Genomic DNA, 18412 nt, shown 5'->3' on the forward strand with positions numbered 1-18412 from the left:
ACACACACACACACACACACACACACACACACACACCTCAGCTGACTTGACCATCACAGAAAAGACAAGGTCACACTGAAATAATAAATCTTCTATTTTTGAAAGAGAGAGAAAATGTATTTCTCTATTATCTCTGTTATTATTTATTTCTATATTATCATCAAACAAATGCTCTTAAAAACCATAGGGAAAACAGAATCGAATAAGTGAGGTTCGTAGACCTGTAGAGTTGAGGAGTTGGGTGGTCAGGGGATGTGTGAACACTCTGAAGTCTTCTGTGTATTTGTGCAGTTGGTGAGAGGAGATGGGGGAAGCTCATCACACGCTTCTCAGAGGAGTATGTGACCCAAACAAGGTTAACACTGACCACAGTAAAGTCTGAGAAACTTTTAAAACCTTGGCAATTATTGGAAGATGTGACTGTCACTGATTGGAGCCTAAAATAAGAACTAACTAAAATATAGTTACAAAATCTCTGAACTCCAAACTCAGAAAAACAAAGGACCCTTCAGGAATCATAAAAGAGCTGACTCTGTGACCTTCAGTAGCATCCAGAGAGCCAATAGTCCATCAGGTCATTGTCCCTCTCTATCCCCCCTACAAAGGACCAAGCCTAAAATGTGTGTGGGATTTGCTTTGTTCTTCCGACCACAGGGCCCTACCTGCTCACAGCAGCTGGAGCCAGTCCAGGCCACATGCTGGAAGGGGATGGGCCTTGTATTTCATTTTTATAGACCAAATGGCTTCTCAATAATTTATCATCCGTGTGATGGAGAAAGGTACCAATAAAATGTGATTGCAAATATCCACCTTTTTTCAGGATCAAGGAAAGAACTTAAAGAAAGCTAAAAGAAAAATGACAACACAGCTTTGTGAGCTAAAAATGCAGGTCTTCCAAAATCAGATGCTGCCCCTATTTCCTGAACTAAATGTCTTTGAAGATGTTGAATTCGAAAAGTAGGGAAAATTGAGTGGGGGAGGGGAGAATGTAGAAGAATTGTGCATAGCTGGGCAGCCTATTGAATGGGATCTCCCCGACATAGAGGTGGTAAGAATCCCCTGTGAAACCTGTTACCTGCTATTTCCTGTTAACATGCAGAGATGCATCTCTGCATCATGTTTGAGCCCCTCATCCCAGAAAGGGTTCTTTACAGATGAAGGAAAATAAATCACGCACATGAAGAGGAGAACGGGGCTGACATTACAAAGGGCTATAAGGAATAAAACTCAAAATAATAATAAACAAAATAATTAAAGAATGTTTAAAAAGAAATAAAACATCACTGGAAGGATTTCGCTAGAATCTATTTCTGGGATGACTCCTACTTACACATTTGTGGCATTTTGCCCCAAAGAATATATTTTCATTATAAGATTTTTTCCTTTTTCAACAAAATTCTGTGGCACTGTGCTCTCTCAGATGCATCGTCAGCAGCTACCTTGAAAGGTTAGTAGCTCTGGCCTCTGAGCAACTTCCACACTGCCCTCTACAAATATAGGTGCCCATAAGAATTCCGGCTTGCACTGAACAACCAGGCTGGAGACTGGCCCCCTTGCTGCCTTGTCAATGTCCCAACCAAACCCAGGGCACACAGGAGGCTATTCCATAGTCACAGAACACAACAGCTAACATTCCTATAGAGCTTACTGTGCCCCAGGCACTGTTTCAAGTGCTTCTCAAAAACCTTCCATGGTAGGTACTATTATTACCCCCATTTTATGGATGAGGACATTGAGACCTGAGAAGATTTAACTTTTAATGAAGGCCATACAGTTCTCCAATAACAACCCAAAGGGGGACAGGCGATCTTTCCTACTTTTTGGACAAGGACCATGAGCCTCAAAGAGGTCAAGTGGCTAACCCAAATTCACACAGTTAACAAAAGCAGCCAAGATAGAATCAAACCCAGACCTGTCAGTACTCTTTCCCAATATCTGTTCACAAGCCTATAACAGCTTCAGCAGCACTTAAATCCTGGACAAAACTTCGTACTTTGGTTCTTTTTGACTTAGAGGTCATCAAAAACCATTCTTCCAGACGGAAAATAAGGGCTTTAGAAATAAAGCTCCCAAGAAATAAAAATGTTTAGATTTCTTGTTCTCCCCACTGGTGAAAGATTAATACAGTAATGTGCTTAATTGCTTCAAACTCCACTGGCAAGAACAAACAAGTTTGAAGATCGCGCACACTCAAAATATCAATAGCACAAAAAAGGAGATGAAAATACATATCAGTGTCCTGTCAAGAACAAAGGAATTTCAGCTTACATCACTTAAATTCAGCTAAGGATGAGATATATTAGATCTTTATTTCTAATAAATGAACTATTTACCTTGGCAAACATCAGAGTAGAACTTGTCTCCCGAAGCACAATGTCATTTGTAAAAAATGTACTCATCCCTGCATAATAAGGACATTTACACTGACTAGAAGCATTTATAATCTTAGAGAGAAAACAAAATGTTTTTGGCACAATGGTTTTAGGCTTTGTGTTAGATAAACCAGGGCTCAGACAAAGGACTTGTTCTTGGCAGTTCTCTGTGAAGCAGCCAAATCTTGCTGTCAGCACCTCTCCAGCCTACCTGCCTCCCCTGCCTCCAGGTGTGTTCCTAGGACTTACATACTGTTCCAAGGATGTGCACCATCAGATCCACCCCACTACTGTTAACATTGCCTCCCTGCAAAGTCTCATGTGACTCTCTCTTTTTGTACAACAAAGACTGACTTTTCTCCCTTAAGTACAGAGAATGCAAGGGCATGTTTCTGAGAGGGGAGAGGTGTGAACTGGAAGAATAGAAGATATTGCTAAATATCTCTCCAAAACCCATTCACTCTTTCTACATTTCTGTAATATAATCCCCCTGCCAGCTAGAAATGATATAGCACGGCATCCCTTCCACCTAGTCTTGACCATAGGACTGACCGAAGTAGTGGCCAATAGGATGTAAGCAGGAGTAATGCATGCAACTTCATAAAAGTAAGTCATCAGGGGCGCCTGGGTGGCTCAGCTGGTGAAGCATCTGCCTTTGGCTCAGGTCATGATCCCAGGGTCCTGGGATTGAGCCCCACCTCGGGCTCCCTGCTCTGCGGGGAGCCTGCTTCTCCCTCTCCCTCTGCTGCTCCCCCTGATTGTGCTCTCTCTCTCTCTCTCTTTCTGTGTTAAATGAATAAATAAAATCTTAAAAAAAAATGTGAGTCATCAGGACTCCACTCCCTTTTTCCCCTTCCATGGGTGCTGGTAAGCCAGTTTCAAATATGTGGATGAGGATAAAACACAGGGAATGGGGAACAACAAAACAGAAGGAACCCAGGTCCCCGGATGTGCTCAAGGAATAAATCTTCCTATAAACCCAGGACCATCTGTCTACCATCACATCACTGAGAGAAATAAACTTTAATTCTGACTGAGCCCCTGTTATTTTGACCCTGTAAGGTGGTCAAACCAATATCTTAAGTAGTGTGGGCAAGAAGAGAAAGACCTCCCCAGAAGTCACACACACACACACACACACACACCCCTCCTCTGTGCCCAATTTCTTCATCTAGAAAAAGGAATAATACCTCTCTTTCAGCACTATTGCGAGGATTACATTAAATAATGCAATGTAATAAGTAGACATCATAAGATTTCAAGTTATGATAGCTTTAAAAAAGTTACAATCTTCTCAATTGAAACATCAGATGTTCTTTCCTTCTCACATTTCTATGTGCAAAATATCTTAATTAGAAGATTCTAGGAAGATAGCAGAGTAGGAATCTGTCTTCCCACCTGACAACAATTGCACTGGCAGAACTTGTCTAACAATTTTGGAACTCTGGAGTCTATGGAAGGCATGAAATTCTGTACATTGTGGTTAATTTTGGTCCATATCAGCTGTTAGCAGAGTACCCATCCCCTCGACCCCCATGGCAGACAGCTGTGGACATGCTCTTAGAGCAGCTTGCACACAGCTTGGAGGACTCAAGGTGGGCCTAAAAAACCCTGTTCTTGGGGTGTCTGGATGGCTTAGTCAGTTAAGCATTGACTCTTGGTTTCAGCTCAGGTCATGATCTGAGGGTCTTGAGATGAAGCCCTGCATCAGGCTCTGCAGTCAGCACGGAGTCTGCTTGGGATTCTCTCATTTTCCCTCTGCCCCTACCCCCACTCATATGCTCTCTCTCAAGTAAATAAATAAAATCTTAAAAACAAACAAACAATCCTGTTCTCCACATATCCGGGATCTATGCTCTGATCACTGATTGCTGCTTCTGATCACAGAGGAGCAAAGAGGCAAACAAGCACCATCGTTGTACCTCCCCTTCCAGCTGACATAACTGCCAGGGAATTGAAAGGCTGGAACACTTCCACCTGCTGCATTCCTTCCCTTCTTTTGGGAGGCAGACGTTAAAGATGAAGACATTCAAAAGCAACTGTGTAGATGGGAAAAATTAGAAAATGTGCACACCCAGCAAAAGTCACAGGCTCAGAAAAGACCTGAGAAGACCTTAAGCTTACACCTCAGGCTGATCCTTGGCACAGAGACTGCCTATCACAGTCAGCACAACAAAAACAGTAAGCCCTAAGGAAGAGAGAGAATCTGGTTTCCCAAGTTAACACATTCTTAGATTCAAACGTCCAGCTTTCAACAACAACAACAAAAGAATCACAAAGCATAATTAAAAAAATAAACAAAACAACAGGGAGTATGGCCCATCCAAAGGAAAAATAAAAATCAACAGGAGCTTTCCCTGAAAAAGACCTGATGGCGGATCTACCAGAGAAAGATTTTTAAAACCACCATCATAAAGATGCTCAAACAACTAAAGGAAGACACAGAAAAAGCAAGGAAAATGATGAACAAAATGGAAATAACAACAAAGAGAAAACCTAAGAAGAAATGAAAAAGAAATTCTGGAGCTGAAAGTAAGATAACTGAAATGAAAAATCATTAGAAGGATTCAAAGGCAGATTCAGCAGGCAGAAGAAAAACATCAGTGAACATGAAGATAGAGTAATGAAAATAATGGAGTCTGAGAAACAGAAAGAAAAAAAGTTTAAAGAAAAGCAAACAGAGCTTAAGAGACCTTTTGGACACCATATGCATTGTGGGAGTGCCAGAAGAGAAGAGAAAATATTTGAAAAATACAGCAGCTGAAAACAGCTCAAATTTGATGAAAGACATGACTATAAATATCCAAGATGCTTAATGAACTCCAAGTAAGGTGAAATCAGAGACTCACAATGAGATGTATTATAATTAAACTTTAAAAAGACAAGGAGAGAATCTTGAAAGCAGCAATAGAAGCAACTCCTCACATACAAGGAATCTTCCATAAGATTAGAAGCAGATTTCTCATCATAAACTTGGGAGGCCAGAAAGCAGTGGGCTGATATCCTATATCCAGCAAAACTGTCCTTCAAAAGTGACAGAGGTTGGAAGATGGCAGCAGAGTAGGAGGAACCTAGGCTCACCTCGTCCCATGAATACAGCTAGATAACTAGGTATATATCCTAAATACCCCAGCAATCGACCAGAAGACTGGCAAAACAAACTCCACAACTAAAAGTAGAGAAGAGGCCACATCAAAGAAGGTAGGAAGTTGCAGAGATGCAGTTTGGGAGAGAAACGGATCTTGGCTGCTGCAGTGGGGAGGGAACTATGCTCACAGAGAAGGGTGAGAGACAAATTAGCACACAGAGGAACACAGGGGAAAATGATTCCACATGGCAATCAGCTTGGAAAACAAAAGGACCTTAATTTCTTGCAACCAGCAGGGCTTAAAGCCTGGAGTGTTACAGGTCAGTGTGCTTGGCTCTGGGAGAGCTTGGAGGACATTGGGGCTGCTCTTGGAGAAAACAGGGCAAACAGCCTGTGTACACACAGCACAGACACAGTGATCTGAAGAGTGCCTGTGGCACACAGTGGGGAGGTTAGTTGCTCATCTTGGAGCGTGTCCCAGAGAGGCAGAGTTCACAAAAAGACCTCTCAGGGAACAAAGGAACTGGCCAGCACCATTTCCCTCCTCCTCTCCTCAGCATAAACACAGAGCCACCTGTGGGAACTTGCTACCTAACTTGCTTACACCAAGCCCCGCTCCTCCCCTCCTCCTGCCCCATGCTCCAGTGGAACCACCCTTCCCAGTCACACTTGCCCCATTTCCAGTGATTCTGGCCCCTCCCCCAGAAGACCTGCCCAAACCTGTGTCAATGACCATCTCCTGACCAGAGAGTTTTGTGAGGCCTCAGTTCTGGTGGCAGCAGTAGTGGGTCTCATTTCTCAAGCAGACCAGAGCACATCTAGTTAAAATGTGCCACCAAACATTGCCCACAACAAGCAAACAAAGCCCCTGCAGACAACTGGCCTGAAGGATAAAGTAGCCAGGGCACAACAGCAGAATGTATGTAGCACACACTGGAGCCACTCCTAGAAGCACCAGGCCCTGGAGAACAGGGCACTATAGGACCTTTTCTTTATAAAACCATTACCCTCAAGGATAGGAGACATAGCTGACTTTCCTAACACAGAGAAATAGTCACAGAAACTTAGGAAAAAATGAGAAGACAGGGTAATATGTCCTAAATGAAAGAGGCGGACAAGGCCATGGCTGGAGATCTAAGCAAAACAGATATAAGTAACATGCCAGATGGAGAATTTAAAGCAAGGATCATAGGATACTCAATGGACTTGAGAAAAGAGTGGAGGACATCAGTGATACCATTAACACAGAGATAAAGAATAACATAGCAGAGATAAAGAGCTTGATAAACAAAAGCAGAAATACACTTGATGGAAAGAAGAGCAGGCTGGAAGAAGCAGAGGAACGAATTAATGACCTAGCAGACAGAGTCATGGGAAGTAAGCAAGCTGATCAAAAGAGAGAAAAAAGAATTATGCAAAATGAGAATAGACATAGGGCACTCAGTGATTTCATTAAACATAATAATATTCATATTGTAGGAGTCCCAGAAGAAGAGAGAGAAAAGGTGCAGAGAATTTATTTGAAGAAATAAAAGTTGAAAACTTCCCTAATCTGGGGAAGGAAATAGATATACAGATGCAGGAGGCACAGAGAGCTCTGTGGGCAGATCCACACCAAAACATACTGTAATTAAAATGGCAAAATATAGTGATAAAGGAAAAAATATTAAAAGCAACAAAACAAAAGAAGACAGTTACATACAAAGAAAACTACATAAGGCTATCAGTGGACTTTTCAGCAGAAACTTTTGAACAAGGTCATCATCTCAGGGTCCTGGGATCAAGCCATGCATCGGGCTCCCTGCTCAGCAGGAGTCTTCTTCTTCCTCTCCCTATGTCTCCTTGCCCCCCTGCCCCAGCTCATGCTCTCCCCCCACCCGCCGAAATAAAGAAATAAAATCTTTTAAAAAAAGAAACTTTCTGAGCAAAAAATAAGTAAAAATAAAAACAACAAATAAATAAAAAGAAATTTTCTAAGCCAAAAAGGATAGGCATAATATATTCAAGTGCTGAATGGGAAAAAAATCTGTAGTCAAGAATACACTATCCAGCAAGGCTGTCATTCAGAATAGAAGGAGAGATAAAGAGTTTCCCAGACAAACAAAAAGTAAAGGAGTTCATGACCACTAAACCAACCCTGCAAGAAATATTAAAAGGAACTCTGAGTGGAAAGGACAGGGCAAAAAAGACAGTATGAAAATAGTAAACACAAAAGCAGTGAAAATTAATATTTCTGTAAAAAATCAGTCAAGGAATTTACAAAATAAAAGGATATAAAATATAACAACATATACCTAAAATGGGATGAAAGAAGCAAAGAACAGATTCAAAATTAAATGACCGTCAACTTAATATAGACTGTTAAATGCAGAAGATGTTTTTTTTAAAGATTTTATTTATTTATTTGAGAGAGAGAATGAGAGAGAGAGAGAGCACATGAGAGGGGGGAGGGTCAGAGGGAGAAGCAGACTCCCTGCTGAGCAGGGAGCTTGATGCGGGACTCGATCCCAGGACTCCAGGATCATGACCTGAGCCGAAGGCAGTCGCTTAACCAACTGAGCCACCCAGGCGCCCCCAGAAGATGTTTTTTAATGGTAACTACAAATTTAAAAAGCCACTAATAAATATGCAAAGAATAAAGAGAAAGAAATCCAAATATGGCACTAAAGTAAACCAGCAAACCGTGAAAAAGAGAAGACAAAAAAGGATCAGAGAAAATCTTCAGAAACAACCACAAAACAGGCAATAAAATCACAATAAATATATCAATAATGACTTTGATTGTAAATGAACAGAAGACTCCAATCAAAAGACACAGGTGACAGAACAGATTAAAAAAAAAAAAAAAAGACCCATCTATAAGCTGCCTAAAAGAGATTCATTTTAGACCTAAACACACCTGCAGATTGAAAGTGAGTGGATGTCAAAAGAAACCAGAGTAGCAATGCTTATGTCAGACAAAATAGACTTTAAAACAAAGACTAAAACAAGAGACAAGGAAGGACACTATATGATAAAAGGGACAATCCAACAAGAAAATATAACAATTGTAAATATTTATGCACCTAACATGGGAGCACCCAGATACATAAAACAGTTAATAACAAACATAAGGGAACTAATCAATAATGTTACAAAGATAGTAGGGAACTTTAACACCCCACTTACATCAATGGAAAAATCATCTAAACAGAAAATCAACAAGAAAACGATGGCTTTGACTGACACACTGGAACAGATTAATTTAACAGATATTCAGAACTTCCCATTCTAAAACAGCAGAACACACATTCTTTTCAAGTGCGCATGGAACAGTCTCCAGAACAGATCACATATTAGGCCACAAAACAGGCCTCAATAAATTCAAAAAGATTGAAGTCATACCATGCATCTTTTCTGACCACGATGCCATGAAACTAGAAGTCAACCGCTAGAAAAAATCTGGAAAGACCACAAATACATGGTGGTTAAGTAACATACAACTGAACAATGAATGGGTCAACCAGGAAATCAAAGAATAAATCAAAAATTACATGGAAACAAATGAAAATGAAAACACAACAGTTCAAAACCTTTGGGATGCAGCAAAGGTGGCTCTAAGAGGGAAGTTTATAGCAATACAGGCCTACCTCAAGAAGCAAGAAAAATCTCAAACAACCTAACCTTACAACTAAAAGAGCTAGAAAAGAACAGCAAACAAAACCTAAAACCAGCAGAAGGAAGGAAAAATAAGGATTAGAGCAGAAATTAATGATATAGAAACAAAAAAACAATAGAACAGATGAGCAATGAAACCAGGAGCTGGTTCTTTGGGGGAAAAAAAAAAATCAATAAAATTGATAAGCCTCAAGCCAGACTTATCAAGGAAAAAGGGGAAAGACTCAAATAAATAAAACCACAAATGAGAGTGAAGAAATAATAACAAATACCACAGAAATACAAACAATTATAAGAAAGTATTATGTAAAACCATATGCCAACAAGCTGGACAACCTAGAAGAAATGGATAAATTTCTAGAAACATATAACCTACCAAACTGAAACAGGAAGAAATAGAAATTTTGAATAGACTGATTACCAGCAAATAAATTGAATCAGTAATCAAAACATTCCTAACAAAAAAAAGTCCAGGGCCAGATGCCTTCACAGGCAAATTCTAGCAAACATTTAAAGAAGAGTTAATACCTATTCCTCTCAAACTATTCCAAAAACAGAAAAGGAAGGGAAACTTCCAAATTCATTCTATGAGGCCAGCATTACCCAGATACCAAAACCAGGTAAAGACACCACAAAAAGAGAGAACTACAGACCAATATCTCTGATGAACATAGATGCAAAAGTCCTCAACAAAATACTAGCAAACCGAATCTAACAATACATTAAAAAAATGATTCACCACAATCAAATGGAATTTATTCCTGGGTTGCAAGGGTGTTTCAATATTTGTAATCAATCAATGTGATACATCACATCAATCAAAGAAAGGATAAGAATCATTTGATTATTTCAATAGACATAAAAAAGCATTTGACAAAGTATAACATCCATTCATGATAAAAACCCTTAACAAAGTGGATTTAGAGGGAACATACCTCAACATAATAAAGGCCATTAGTGAAAAATTCATAGCTACCATCATCCTCAATGGGGAAAAACCTTTCCCCTAAGGTCAGGAACAAGACAAGGATATCCATTCTCACCACTTTTTTTTTTTAAGATTTTATTTATTTATTTGACAGAGAGAGAAAGAGAGTGCGAGCACGTGCACACACAAGCAGAGGGAGAGGGAGAAGCAGGCTCCCCAATGAGTGGGGAGCCCGATGCGGGACTCGATCCCAGGACCCTGGGATCATGACTTGAGCCAAAGTCAGATGCTTAACCGACTGAGCCACCCAGGCATCCCACTATTCTTACCACTTTTATTCAACATTTTATTTAACTGGAAGTCTTAGCCACAGCAATAAGACAACAAAAAGAAATAAAAGGCATCCAAATCAGTAAGAAAGAAGTAAAACCTTCACTCTTTGCAGATGCACGAAACTATATATAGAAAATCTGAAAGACACCACCAAAACAATCCTAGAACTGATAAACGAATTCTGTAAAGTCACAGGACACAAAATCAACATATAGAAATCTGTTGCATTTCTATACACCAATAATGAAGCAACAGAAAGAGAAATTAAGAAAAAAATCCCATTTACAATTGCAACAAAAAAATAAGGTACATAGGAATAAACCTCACTAAAAAGGTAAAAGACCTGTACTCTGAAAACTATAAAACACTGATGAAAGAAATTGAATACTACACAAAGAAATGGAAAAACATTCCATGCCCATGGATTGGAAAAAAATATATTGTTAAAATGTCTATATTACCCAAAGCAATCTACACATTTTTTCATCTAAATTATTTTATTCTTATTTATAGTGATTTTCTCAGTTTTTAACTGAAATTAAAGTGTTTTTATTTACAAAATGAGAGTAATTTGTCTCTAATACATAAAGTACTCATTTTCCTAACTGAAATGAAGTAAATAAGTCTTGTTTAGGTTCATAGAAAGCTTTTAACTCCATAAAACTTATAGGGGAAAATGGCCATATTTGCAAATGGCCACAGGGATCAAAGTAGGATACAGGAGGGTAATGAGCAGAGTCATAGAACATACTACAGAGGTATGTATAGTCAATCTCACTGGAACCTGTAGAGTCACATTCTTATATATGGATTCATATTTCATATTGTTCCATTGGCAGATATCCTTATTCTTCAAAGCCCAAGGAGCTGCTACTTCTGCGTGAGCACAGCATTTCAAAATTGGAAACTCTTGGTCATAATACATCAAGAAATCAGGGTTCTTGACCACAATAAAGGTTTCTCCATCTTGACTATGTGGCCAATTAATAGCAATAGTGCACAGGCAAAAAAGCTTGGAATCAAGGCACTGTGAATCTTGTCTGGCATAAATTAGAACTTCAGATTCCTTGGACAAATAATTGGGAACTTCTATATTAAAATTTTCTGGAACTATCACTGCTTCTGTTACGTTTCTCTCTTGAAATGAAGCCAGCTCATATGGATTCACAAAAAGTCCTGTCAGGATGTACTGTTTAATCAAGAGTCAGCAGGCCTGGAAGTCCTCAGTATTTTCTCCAAATTTCACTTTTATTAAAAGGTCTCTATGGGAACCATCTTTTAAAAATTTCTTGCCTCAAAATAATTTCAGAGCAAGTGGCCCTTGTACCAGGATTGGTGGGGGTGGCAGTGAAAACTGTGGCTGGTGTGTCGGTGAGCCCAGCCATGTCCCAGAGGAGTGGCCAGGCCACTGCCTGGATGCCTGTAACCCTGGCAGCCAGGACAGGGAAGAAACACGGATGAAGGAGCCTGTGCACACCTCAGGCCACTCCTAGAGTGTGCTGCCACGGAATTAGTGACCACCACAGAAGACTCAGTGACACCCCCCTGAGGGCCTGCCATTCCCTGGCTCTCTCCAGCTCTGGCCCCTGCGAGTTCCAGTGTTGCGGGAGGCAGCAGGCCTGGCATCTTTGTTCCCTCCCTCCCAGCCCCTTGCACTCTACACATTCAAAGCAGTCCCAATCAAAATACCAACACCTTTTTTCACAGAACTAGAACAAACAATCCTAATATTTGTATGGAACCACAAAAGACCCCAAATAACCAAAGCAATCTTGAAAAAGAAAAGCAGAGCTGGAGACATCACAGTTATAGACTTCGAGTTATATTACAAAGCTGTAGGGTTCAAAACAGTATGGTACTGGCACAAAAAGAGACACAGAGTTCAACAGAACTGAATAGACAATCCAGAAATAAACCCACAATTATATGGTCAATTAATCTCTGACAAAGCAGGAAAGAATATCCAATGGGAAAAAACAGTCTCTTCAACAAATGGCGTTGGGAAAACTGGACAGCAACATGCAAAAGAATGAAACTGGACCACTTACACCATACACAAAAATAAATTCAAAATGGGTTAAAGGCCTAAATGTGAGACCTGAAACCATAAAAATCCTCGAAGAGCGCACAGGCTGTAATTTCTCTGACATCAGCTAGCAATTTTTTCTAGATAGAGCCCCTGAGGCAAGGGAAACAAAAGCAAAAATAAACTATTAGGACTACAACAGAATAGAAAGCTTCTGCACAGCAAAGGAAACAATCAACAAAACCAAAAGGCAACCTATGCAATGGGAGAAGATATTTGCAAAGGACATATCTGATAAAAGGTTAGTATCAAAACATATAAAGGACTTCTCTAACTCAACACCTCCTCCCCAAAAATAATAATCCTATTAAAAATGAGAAGACTTGGGCAGACATTTCTCCAAGAAAGACATACAGCTGGCCAAGAGACACAGGAAAAGATGCTCAACATCACTCATCATCAGGGAGATGCAAAACAAACCACAATGAGATATTACCTCCCACCTGTCAGAATGGTTAAAATCAATAACACAAAAAATAACAAGCATTGGCAAGAATGTGGAAAGAAAGGAACCCTCTTACACTATTGGTGGGAATGCAAACTGGTGCAGCCACTGTGGAAAACAGTATGGAGTTTCCTCAAAAAATTAAAAATTGAACTACCATATGACCAAGTAATTCTACTAATGGATACTTATCTAAAGAATATGAAAATACTAATTCAAAAAGATATATGCTTATTGCAACATTATTTACAATAGCCAAATTATGGAAGGAGCCAAGTGTCCACTGATAGATGAATGGATAAAGAAGATGTGATATGGGGCACCTGGCTGGCTCAGTTGGTAGGGCATGCAACTCTTGATTTCACAGTCGTGAGTTCAAGCCACATGTTGGGGGTAGACTTTACTTAAAAAAAGAAGTGGTGTGTGTGTGTGTGTGTGTGTGTGTGTGTGTGTGTGTGTGTGTGTGATGGAATATTACACAGCCATAAAAAGAATGAAATCTTGTCATTTGCAAGTCAGTCAGAGAAAGACAAATACCAAATGATCTCACTCATATGTGGAATTTAAGAAACAAATGAACAAAGAAAAACAACAAACCAAAAAATAGACTCTGGGGTGCCTGGATGGCTCAGCCGGTTAAGCATCTGACTCTTGATTTTGGCTCAGTTCATGATCTTGGGTTTGTGAAATCAAGCCCCAAGTTGGGCTCCATGCTGAGCACAGAGTCTGCTTGAGATTCTCTCTCTCCCTCTCCTGTCCCTCCCCGTTTGCTATCTCTCTCTTTCTCTAAATAAAATAAATAAAATCTTTAAAAAAAATTCTCTTTAAACAACAACAACAACAAAAACCCAGACTCTTAACTGTAGAGAACAAACTGACAGTTACCAGAGGGGAGGTGGGTGGGGGGATGGATTAAATAGGTGCCGGGGATTAAAGAGTGCAGGTGTTGGGATGAGCACTGAGTAATGTGTAGATTTGTTGAATCATTATATTGTACACATGAAACTAATATAACACTGTATGTTAAGTATACTGGAGTTAAAATAAAAAAAGAAACTCCAACAAGATACCACCACACACCAATTACTATGTTTTGGCTACTATCAAGAAAAAAAAAAACAAACAGAAAATAACAAATGTTGGTGAGAACGTGGAGAAATTGAAACCATTCTGCATTCTTGAGAATAAAAAACGGTATGGGTGCTATGGAAACCAGAATGGAGGTGCCTCAAAAAATTAATAATAGAATTACCATATGACCCAGCAATTCCACTTGTAGATACATACCAAAAAGAATTGAAAGCAGTATCTCAAAAATGTACTGGTACACTCATGTTCATAACAGTGTAATTCACAATAGCTAAAATGTGGAAGCAACCCAAGTGCCCACTGAAAGACAAATAGATAAGCAAAATGTGATATAATTCATACAGTGGAATATTATTCAGCCTTAAAAATGAAGAATTTTCTGCTATATCTACAACATGGATAAACCTTGAGGACATTATGCTAAGTAAAATAAAACAATCACAAAAAGACAAATACTGATTCATTCCACTTCTATGACGTACCTAGATTAGTCAAAATCATAGAGAAAGAATGAAGAATGGTGGTTGTCGGGGAAAAAGGAGGTTATTGTTTAATGGGTACAGAGTTTCAGTTTTGTAAGATGAAAGAGTCATAGAGATGGATGGTGGTGATGGTTGTACAACATTATGAATGTATTTAATGCCACTGAACTGTACAATGAAAATGGTTAGGATGGTAAATTTTGTCATGTGCATTTTTACCACAATAAAAAAAATCTTGGAAAAAATATATTTATGATCCATCTTCTTCTCTTAATTCTTACTACTATCACTTAAATCTGGCCAGGCATCAACAGACTAGCCACAGGCTGAATCCAGGCCAGAGACATGTTGTTGTTGTTGTTGTTTTAATTAGTTGCCAATATAAAAACTGGGAATCTCCAGATACTATTTTCCACTTAGGAAAAACAAGATTCTTTGGAGAACTGACATTTCCAAGTTTGGGCAGGAAATTTTAAAAGATGAGCTGGGACATCGTGTCATACAAGATAATAAAGAAGTTACCAACTTCTTTAATTTTGGGTTGTGCCAAATGACTCAGGGCCCAACTTGCAGAAGTTCAGATGTTTAAAATGTGAGATGATTTTATCATCAACCAGAAAAACTGCAATACATTAAAAACCATTGAATATATTTAACTCTTTGAGTTCATAATCATAATAAAAACAATTAATTGATAACCAGGAAAATGCATGGGAATTAGCTCATTATTTTGAAAATATACAAGTAAAAGGAAAGAGTCAACGTTCTTCCTGCCATCCCTAAACAAAGTACACTGCTAAGTAACCAAATAATGGATAAGGGAAAGTTTCTCTTTACAGAAGTATTCTAGCTAATAAGCAAAGAGGTTCTTATGCGCACACATACACTATATACATATATAATTGATATAATAGAAAATCACTATTCTGCAACCTCAAAAAACTAGTTGAACAAGATATGCAATATGAATCGCTGCTAATATTATAGAAAAGAGAGACATCGCATTACAGGTCTTCTGGCATATGAAAGAACACAATACCACTTATTTAGTAGGTTTGCCCAAAAAAGTTCAGCTGAAATTTGATCAAGTTTCTATTATCTGACTACCAGTTGACAGAAAATACAGAGGAAAGGTGAAAACATTAAATGATACTTTAAGGATGCAATCAGAAAAATCCAGACTCTGGAAAATTTTACAGAACAAACATCCCAGTTTCTTTAATACATGAAAAAAATGCAAGATACCCATGAAGGATTATCTCCTAATACTCAATAGCACTGGGGTTTAAAGCACAGACTTTAAGCATCAGAATGTCTTAGAGACAAGTACTGCCTCTGCCATTTATCAGCCATTTGCATGGAGAAACTAATTTAACCTCTTTAAGTTCAGGCTTCTTTACCTATGAAATGGTAATACTAACAGCAACTAACTCATAGAGTTGTGAGTATTGAGATAATGGACATAAAACACTTAGCTCATTGCCTAACTTATGGTAAATGCACAATAAGTTATTTTTATAATCTTCATCATTAAAGAATGTGTGCTGAATGATTAAATGAATGACTAGAATTAATCGGCTAAAAATACTGAATATGAACTATTCTTAGCTGATAATGTTGGCCATGTCATTTACTCAATATTTATTGGGCACTGGAGCTAGTGCAGAAATGTACAAAAATGAGTAAGATGTGGCCTCTACACTTGGACTTTTGCCTTTTCAAAAAAATCCTCCATGTCTTAACCCCAAGAAATACTAGCTAATGAGGATGTCAAGTCCCCTCTAACAGTCTGCTGCGAAGAACTCTGAGAATAGAGGACCATCATTCATTGTTCTTTCCTACAGAACCTGATTGAGGGGTGGGTAATACTCATCGTCATGAGTGTACTCTGCATTATTGAAACAGAACTATGAACAGTCTTAACAGACCTTGGCTGCTTTCGTCAGGCTCTCTTCTGCTCTTGTCACTCCCACCTGTTCCTCCTTTCCATCTGCAAGTTTTCCTTCTGCTGTGTACACTGCCTGAGGATCAAAAGGCATATTCATCGGTATGACTTGGACAGCAGAAAATGAGCAAACGGAATGTTGCCACAATGTTAAGAGAATAAGTAGTTCCTCATTAGAGAAGAGACAACTAACCTACTTAAAAGCTGAGATCCGAATGACAATGCAGGACAGACAGTCCCCACCTTATGAACACACAACTTACAAATGACCCAAACACACATTACTGCCCTACCCCAGCCCCAACCCAGGAAGCTGCTCTTAGCATGGGCACCACTAGGTGTAGGAAGGGGGGGAATAAAGATTTTATAGAATCAGGGGTTCAAAATAAAAGGGAAAAACTGAGACAAGTATAGCTTGTTTTCAACGCTCGGCATCAGGGAAATCCAAATCAAAACCTCAATGAGATACCACCTCACACTGGTCAGAATGGCTAAAATTAACAAGTCAGGAAATGACAGATGTTGGCGGGGATGCGGAGAAAGGGGAACCCTCCTACACTGTTGGTGGGAGTGCAAGCTGGTGCAGCCACTCTGGAAAACAGGATAGAGGTTCCTCAAAAAGTTGAAAATAGAGTTACCATACGATCCAGCAATTGCACTACTGGGTATTTACCACAAAGATACAAATGTAGGGATCCGAAGGGGTACATGCACCCCAATGTTTATAGCAGCAATGTCCACAATAGCCAAACTATGGAAAGAGCCAAGATGTCCATCAACAGATGAATGGATAAAGAAGATGTGGTATATATATACAATGGAATATTATGCAGCCATCAAAAGGAATGAAATCTTGCCACTTGCAACAATGTGGATGGAACTGGAGGGTATTATGCTGAGCAAAATAAGTCAATCAGAGAAAGACATGTATCATATGACCTCACTGATATGAGGAATTCTTAATCTCAGGAAACAAACCGAGGGTTGCTGGAGTGGTGGGGGGTGGCAGGGATGGGGTGGTTGGGTGATAGACATTGGGGAGGGTATGTGCTATGGTGAGTGCTGTGAATTGTGTAAGACTGTTGAATCACAGACGTGTACCTCTGAAGCAAATAATACATTATATGTTAAAAAAAAAAAAAGGAAGAACATAGCAGGAAGTGAAGAATAAAGGGGAGTAAATCGGAGGGGGAGACGAACCATGAGAGACTATGGACTCTGAGAAAAAAACTGGCGGTTCTAGAGGGGAGGGGTGGGGGGGGATGGGTTAGCCTGGTGATGGGTATTAAAGAGGGCACATTCTGCATGGAGCACTGGGTGTTATACGCAAACGATGAATCATGGAACATTACATCAAAAACTAATGATGTAATGTATAGTGATTAACATAATAATAAAAAATAAATAAAAAATTTAAAAAAGAATAGCTTGTTTTCCCAACCATATCTCAAGTTTATTTACTTAACTCTGTTTTACTGCCTGAAATTCTGTATTAGAGAGAGCCATGGTTAGCAAGCAGCGCTTTTTAAAAAGACAACTACTTCTAAAGGGAGTTTTTGCAATCCTCTATTACTTTCAGGCTAACTTTTCACTAATGATATGAGAGATTCTTAACGTCAGTGGGGTTTTTTTTTAACTGTCAGTATTTTTAATCAGATAGAAAGTTTGCCCTGATCTCACCAACCACAATAGGTACTCAGCACCATAGGCACAGCACCCTGAGCAAGGGACATTCCTTTGTTAAGTCTAATTCACAGCCACCACGTGTCGGAAACCCAACCACCATTTGTACATGTAATACAACAGGAAAGGAGCCACCTGGAGTTCTTATTTGGGGGGTCTCTAAGATGGAGGACATAGACCTCAGACTGTCCGCAACAAAGCCTACCCCCTGGAGGAAAGCCAACCAAAGTAAAAGAGGCCAACAGACAAAGAGAAGCTGATCTGAAAAATGTATAAGGAAACAGACACAGAGAAAGAGAAAGAA

General features: G+C 39.3%; 1 pseudogene; it reads right to left on the reverse strand.

The window, feature by feature from the left end:
• Nucleotides 1-11042: 11042 nt before the first annotated feature.
• LOC112807377 (phosphatidylinositol-glycan biosynthesis class X protein pseudogene) lies at nt 11043-16525 on the reverse strand (annotated as a pseudogene).
• Between the last annotated feature and the right edge of the window lie 1887 nt (nt 16526-18412).

This window comes from Callorhinus ursinus, unplaced genomic scaffold (genome assembly GCF_003265705.2).
Source record: "Callorhinus ursinus isolate GAN/ISIS: 27379988/994484 unplaced genomic scaffold, GSC_fseal_2.0 scaffold69, whole genome shotgun sequence".
NCBI lineage: Eukaryota > Metazoa > Chordata > Mammalia > Carnivora > Otariidae > Callorhinus > Callorhinus ursinus.